Source organism: Lepisosteus oculatus, chromosome 19 (assembly GCF_040954835.1).
Source record: "Lepisosteus oculatus isolate fLepOcu1 chromosome 19, fLepOcu1.hap2, whole genome shotgun sequence".
Taxonomy (NCBI): domain Eukaryota; kingdom Metazoa; phylum Chordata; class Actinopteri; order Semionotiformes; family Lepisosteidae; genus Lepisosteus; species Lepisosteus oculatus.
In genome coordinates, this window is record NC_090714.1 from 10,552,525 (window position 1) to 10,559,490 (window position 6,966).

The 6,966-nt window shown below is 40.6% G+C and overlaps 1 long non-coding RNA gene across 1 annotated transcript; it reads right to left on the bottom strand.

Moving 5' to 3' along the window:
* Window positions 1–740: 740 nt before the first annotated feature.
* LOC107078999 (uncharacterized) lies at window positions 741–6,485 on the bottom strand. Its single transcript, XR_001479968.2, has 2 exons — window positions 6,164–6,485; window positions 741–3,241 (listed from the first exon to the last, which is right to left on the bottom strand). It is a non-coding gene; the product is annotated as an uncharacterized lncRNA (long non-coding RNA).
* Between the last annotated feature and the right edge of the window lie 481 nt (window positions 6,486–6,966).

Genomic DNA, 6,966 nt, shown 5'->3' on the forward strand with positions numbered 1-6,966 from the left:
GGCAATAATGGTTCATTAACAGCTGGCACAGGTGGCCGGCACACACCACAAACACTGAGCTCTCAGAGGGGGAGTTCCCTGGGGCTCCACAAGCCTCCGTCTTCAATACACTCAGCTGGGCCACAGTCTCCACACCCTGCCCGCTTTCTGCCCATCTGGCTGGGACACATGAGCAATATTGGGATATACTGAGCTGTACTCAGATCATTGTATGATAAAAACGCACAGCATCACAGAGGTCTTCAAGTACCTAATTGTTTGCAAAGAACTTCAGATGAAATCTTTTCTACATGCAAAGTCTCCACATACACCTGGCCCAAAGGGCATTAAAACCATGGCAGGTGTCTCCACTGAGCAACCTAGAAAAAAAAAAACATTAATATATAAACGAGACTTCATCTTAAAAATGTATGTCTTTATCTTGTGTGTGTGTGTTATGGCTAAACAACACTACACATCTGACTACATGATTTCTGCAGCAGAGAAAAATTCCCAGACAGGAAATGCCCTGTCATTGGAACAGATGAATGCACTAGCAATCGTACATGGACACTCCCTCTGGCAACAGCACAGTGATTATGACCGGTTTTCAAACTCAACCCTGCCCCCTGTTGGGTAAATGAAAGAACCTCTTTTAAACATAATAGGCGTTCTGAAGAAATATCCTCACTGAGAGAAAGGGATGCACGGGACACATTAACTGGCATTAAATTGTTTTAAAAATAAAACACAATGCAAAATTGAGTGGCAGAGACAGTGTGATAAAGTAGTTTTATTTTGAAGACCATATCACACATTGGATACAATTATTTATTAATTTCATTGATACATGTCTGCACATGTGAAAATATGACCATATTGCCAGAGCTCACCAACCAGGTCACTTACTGTAGCTCCTTTTAGAAACTGATTGTGAGATTATTAACAAGTTACCTTGGATTGTTAGTTCATGTATTGTGTTCAACAAGTTACCTTAACGTCAGTCTAACTATAAAAAAGAAGGTTGACAGTATTTTCTAATTTGTGCGAAAGAGACAATTCATTACAGAGGTTCTCATTTTTTGCCCTCATCAGCTCAAGTGTGTTGCTCTTCATGAAGATGCAGCTCAAAAACACTTAGCTTTTTTGTGGTCTTGTGCAGATCTTTCCTAGCAACAGTATCCCGGTGATGCTGAAATGCCCTGTTGTTTGGGGTTTTCGCTCAAGGGCGACAGAAAATGTTCAGCCCCCCCTGAGTGAGCCCCATTTTCACAGACCTGAAGCACTGTTCTGCTGCAGTTGAATTGTTCCTCTGCTGTCAAAGCTGGGGACTCCAGTGGATGCCATTTCTGAATCTTAAAAACACTGCCCCAAGCATGCATATTTTATTTCCACTTAAAACACATTTCAGCTTTCGGATCTTTTGAATTATCTTGGAGCTACTTCTGTTTTTGCCTCACAATCTTTTTCTCACAGTAGGTGCTGCATTTTGTTCACCCTATAACATAGGGTTACTAAGTCTGTATGAGACACACAAAGCACATACTATGTACCTTAGTTCTTGCAACAGAAGCACAGCTCAGCAACACAGAATAACAAGAAACAGTTTAATATGGACACCAAATCTCCAAAGAGTTGGATTTCTCCCTGACAAACATAGAGTTGTAGTTCTCCCTGACAGACATAGAGTTGGATTTCTCCCTGACAAACTTCTCTGTATCATTGACTAGTTTCAGTTATGCAGCAGCTTCATACTGACGTTTTTGGTTATCAGCTTACTCATTTGTGGCTTATGTAGAGGGTGTGTTTGTTGTCCAGGCAGTTACAGTTTATTTTCAGGGTTATCTCAGCTAACGTTTTCTCCTCCTCGCATTGGTGGGTACAGGAGAGAAAAAAAAATCCTCTCAGGCTGTGACACACTGGCATTCTTTGGATTGCAGACACGTGAAAGCCCTTCAGCCTTGCCTTATTTAGTCAATAGCTGAGATTTTGGTCAGGAAGGGTAGGGCCAAGTTTACCTGTTGAAAGCTTTGTATTGTACAGCGTGATACCTTAGCAGATTCTTCATTAAAATTCAATTCATATCTTTATCATTATTGTAGTTTCCATGAAACTAAGTAACAGAATGGAACTGGTTCATGATGGCACTTATATACAGCATATACCTGCTGTGTTACCTGAACTAAAATTTCTGCAGTGAATCATTACTCCACCTCTACCTGCTGTTAGCAATCAGATTGCCTTTTTAGGGCATCATTGTCATGTATCTTCAGCATTCTTTTCTTTTTTTCTACAGGAGAGCCAGAAATGCCTGTGTTCCAGTGATTTCCTTATGCCCAGGATTGTGTTTGCTGTTTTGGCAGCTTTTGTATAGGCATTTCCTTTTGTCTGAGAATAACAGTGTAATTTGATCAATACACTAGGGTATGGTGTTGGTTTCAAAAGCATTTCTTTAGGGCACAAATGTCTGAAAACAAGAAATGTACAATATCTAGAAGTGTTCAGGGTTTATTTTGATGGTACTGTATGATTTGTGTTGAAATAACAACAAATTTACTATAGATTATACTTCACTGTGGCCCTGTTTTAATACACTCTGTTTTTATTAAATGAAACAGGGAGGATTTCAATGGACACATTCAAATATATATTCAAAGCATGTGGCATGCTGTGTTTTGCGTCAGACAGGCAAATTTTCGAAGACCTCTGAGCAACAAGTCTGCAATGAGTGGAAAGAGACCTCCTGAAAGCCTTATCCACACTGTGATTACATTTCACTTCCCACAGGTTACTCTCTGAACAATTAAGAAATAAAATTATCTAAGTGTGGGAAAATGAGTAGAATTATAGTTACATATATCAGTTTAGGATAGTTCTGACCCTCGTCATTATTGCTTCACTTCACCCTAGAATGGTTGAAACAAATTGAAAAACATGTAACAAATGATTTATATTCTACGATGATCAGATAGGCTTCAATGAATCAATCCAAAATGAAAATGGATTTCATTTTGCTTTAAATTCTGACGGGCCAGGCGACATCAATACAGTGTTATAATGAGTGTGGGAGTTTGATTTGGGAGTAGCTAGTGAGGAAAGTAGAATAATCCCAGAAGCTCAGCGGTTGGAAGCTTCGCTGTGATCTAGACATGCCTGTTCAGCATCTGCTGTGGGAGTCCTCCCCAGCTCTGCAGAAACAGCGCCGCAGAACCTCCCCAGCTTTCCATGAAGGCCTCTTGCTGACCTTGTGAGGCATCTTTCCCTGTAGCGTCGATGGGAGAAAGAAAATAAATTACCGCTGAAAGAGCTGGGGGTCCAGCGAGGATGATCCCTGAGAATGGGAGCTGCGCAGGAAGCTGGGAGGGCCCGGAAAGAGGGGGCTTTGCATATCAAGTGGTAGAATTCATTACCTCGAGAAGTGATTCAGTGACCATTAAACCAGCTTTCATTCATGCCCACACTTGCTGTTGTACACACTGCAGTTCCTGTTGCTTCAGCACTCGCTGGCAGCTGTGATCATTGCACACACAAATGCACAGTACCTTACGACTGAATAACAGCCCTGCTTTCTTTTTCTGCAGCTTCAGGCAATGCAAAAACTGGGGCAGGGTTTTAGACGAGGGAAGGGTGCAGCCGCTCGACAGTTGGAGAGCGCTGTCAACTCCACTGATTTCACAAAGCAGCTTCGCCCAGTTCTTACCATTATTTTGTGTTGTGTTTCTGTGTTAAGAATATATTTCGAATTATTTGTGTGATGTAAGAGCTACACAAACACTGCTGCGTGTAGCACGCTTGCTTCTGGCCTTCAAAGCACGGCACCAGAGCGTGTTTTTAATCAGGGTAAAAATAGCAGCTTTGATGGGTACTAGAAAAGAGGAAGTCTTGCTCTGTGCGGAAATCTCCACACTGGAGAGCAGTTTTAAAGTGACAGACAGGTAATGTGGCCAAAGCGAGCGGCACTTCAGTCTGTGTAATAATGTTCACATTTCTCGTTACCTCCAAGCTTTCCTGAAATCCTCTTCAGGAGCCATAATCTGAGAATTCTCTGGATCAATTGAAATTTATGTTGCTATTTCAGTGCACATAAAAGGGAGTAGCTTACATCTTTATCGGTGTCAGAGTGTAAAATAGATAAAAGCTATAATGTTCCCTAAAAGGCATCCATGTTTGTGCTGAATCAACTGCATTAGTTACTGACTTTCACACTGAGCTCAGTATGTGCTTGACTTCTCTACAGATTTGAAGTCCTTAGTGTTACAGAGAAAAAAAAACTGCTTCTTCAAAATCATCTTTAAAATTAAATTAGAACAGAACGGATAAAAAATTGAATTTTCCAAACACCGTACTGTTGCTTTTCACATAGGTTACAACCTGAGTTCTCTGATAATGACCATAAAGCAGTCATAACGACTCTCTTTTAAAGCCAAAGAAGCATCACCATAAAAAGGAGATCTATCATCCTGTGTGTACTCATGATAGTTTTTTCCCTTCATCGCATTGATGTGTCAGAACAATTAAGATTCCTGTGAAACACAAACATGCACAGACAAGTCTCTCATTCTTCTGCCTTTGAACAAAAACGGCCCAGTATGGACATTGAAGTGGTACAGATCTTTACTTAATATTTTCTCACGATGTGGAGCTCAGGAATTGAATAGTAGAGGGCCTCTCTCAGGCTGACAGCACATACATTAGCACTGTCTGAGTACAGAACAGTTCAGTGAATGGAATTCTGCTAGAAAGCAGGCATCTAAGAATGCAAAGAAAGACCCTTTTAAATTGAAGGTGAGCTGCAGAGCCGTACTTCGTGAGGTATCGTTAGTGCTGTCAAAGACAAATTGTCAGCCTGCTCTGCTGCATAGATTTCACATCACAATGCCTCTTCTTATAGCAAACCGGATTCTAAAAACCACTAGCTATTGAGGACCAGCAGACACAGGAACTGTATGTTTCTTCCCAGCCCAGCTATCCCGGAGGAACAACTTGCTTAGAAAGAATTAAGCGTTAAAAATTAACACTGTATAAAAAGAACTCAAAACGGTTAATAAACCCGTAAATAGCACTGACAGTAAATGCTTTGTCACAATACTCACAGAGCTTATGAAAAAATTACGCCCCTAAAATGAGAGGAAACCAGATGCTGACTGCGCACTGAGTGGACTGCAGGCTTTGATGACTAAGTTTGGCAATCACTACCTGCTAGTTTTTCCCATATATGGAGCTTTTGAGAAAAGAAAGCCTCATTGAGAATGAGGCAGGGCTCCACCCTACAGACCTTGCTCTAATGATTGTTTGCAGTCTAAACAGCGCAAGGAGGAGAGGGCAGCCCAGGACTGATAGTGCAGGAGTGTGCGCATGTGTGTGCGTGTGGTGAGGCAGTCAGGGAGTTGGACAGGAATGCTAAAGAATTCCATGTGTGTGAGAGAGTGACTCTGTGCTGGTGTGGACAGGAGGGAGAGAGAGCTGCCCACAGTCGCGATGACACAGGGCACAACAAGATGGACGCAAAGCTGTAAAAAGTCAGAACGAGTGGATGTGACAAAGAGCCACTCGTCACCAGCGTTTCAGCCAAGACCTGCTATTTAAGGAAATTTCTGTGCCCTAGTTTAAAACTGCTTCCTCGTTTCTGTTTTTTTGTGCTGTTTCAGTGCCCTGTAGCTTATACCTGGGGCACATACATGCACTGAAAGCATCTGATTAAGTTTCCATGCCTTGTATGAAGAAATATAATAAGGGACTAGGCCCTGATTGCAGTACACTAACAGGAAAAAAGTAAGAGTTTTCTTTTGTGTATATGTATACATATTTTGCACCATGTAACATTTTCACATGTAAAATACTGTATTTTGGCTTGCTGACGAATAAACTGCACATCCATGACAGCCTGCATAGATATGAAAGCACGTAATGCATAAATAAATAAGAGGCATGCATACAGATAAATAACTAAAGCAGTTAAAATATGATATGACAGAAAGAGTACAGAAGCTAACAACAGCTTGAGTACCATATATCTTAAACACCTATTTATAAAGTATAATATTGTGTATTAAAATCACATTTTGTCAGTGTTTCGTCCAAATTCTCTAAAGAGTAATTATCCTTACAAGTGATCACTCACTAAGACATGCCCATCGGCTAACTAATTTAAGATAAAAGCGAGAAAAATATTAAGATCACCTACTTTGTTCGAACATCTATGTGCTGGAACTGTAATGGCCAGCCCACTCAAATACACACGCATACATCAGGGCTTTTAAAAAAAAAAAATCTTTCCTGCAGAAAGCTCTATCGTGCACAGAGAGGGAGGCTTTGCGAAGCAGAAAAAAAAAAGAAAAGGAAATTAACTTGAAGGAGCAAATAAGCTGAAATAGTTTAAACGTTCCTGTTTAGCAAAACAGAAGTGAAAATCTTCTTTGCAGCAAATTCCCCCTGCTTTTTGCATATAACCATTTCATTCATTTGGCCCAGTGGTTTCAATCTGATTTCCTTGTGAAAGTCCCATGTGACAGAGGCCTTGCATTCTTAACATTGTTACCATGTGACACACTTAAAGATTGCCTTTTATGGTGGTTACTCTTACATCTCCTAGAGGGCGAGGCTTCTCTCATCTAGGGAAATAAATACGAAGCTATGGAAATGACTATAAAACAGAAACAAGCATCCAATAATTCAAATTTTTGGATTTATTTCTGGGGTGAAACATGACTCTTGCAGATTAAAAGGCAAAGTACTATCTCAAACCGATTTGTTTGTTTGATTCACAGAAAAGCTACAGACTCTAAAAAAGCATTTCCTGCTGTTTCCACTCTGATTTGTGCTATAAGAGATACCACTAGCTTTCCCAGCCTAGCCCTCTTTCGTATTTTATCTGACAGTCGTAATGCATAACCCTGGAATAGACGCATTAGTCAAGAATAAAATACTGGGTGCTTATTCTGTATACATTAGGCATAATACTTTTACACTAAGTGCAATATGTTGCTA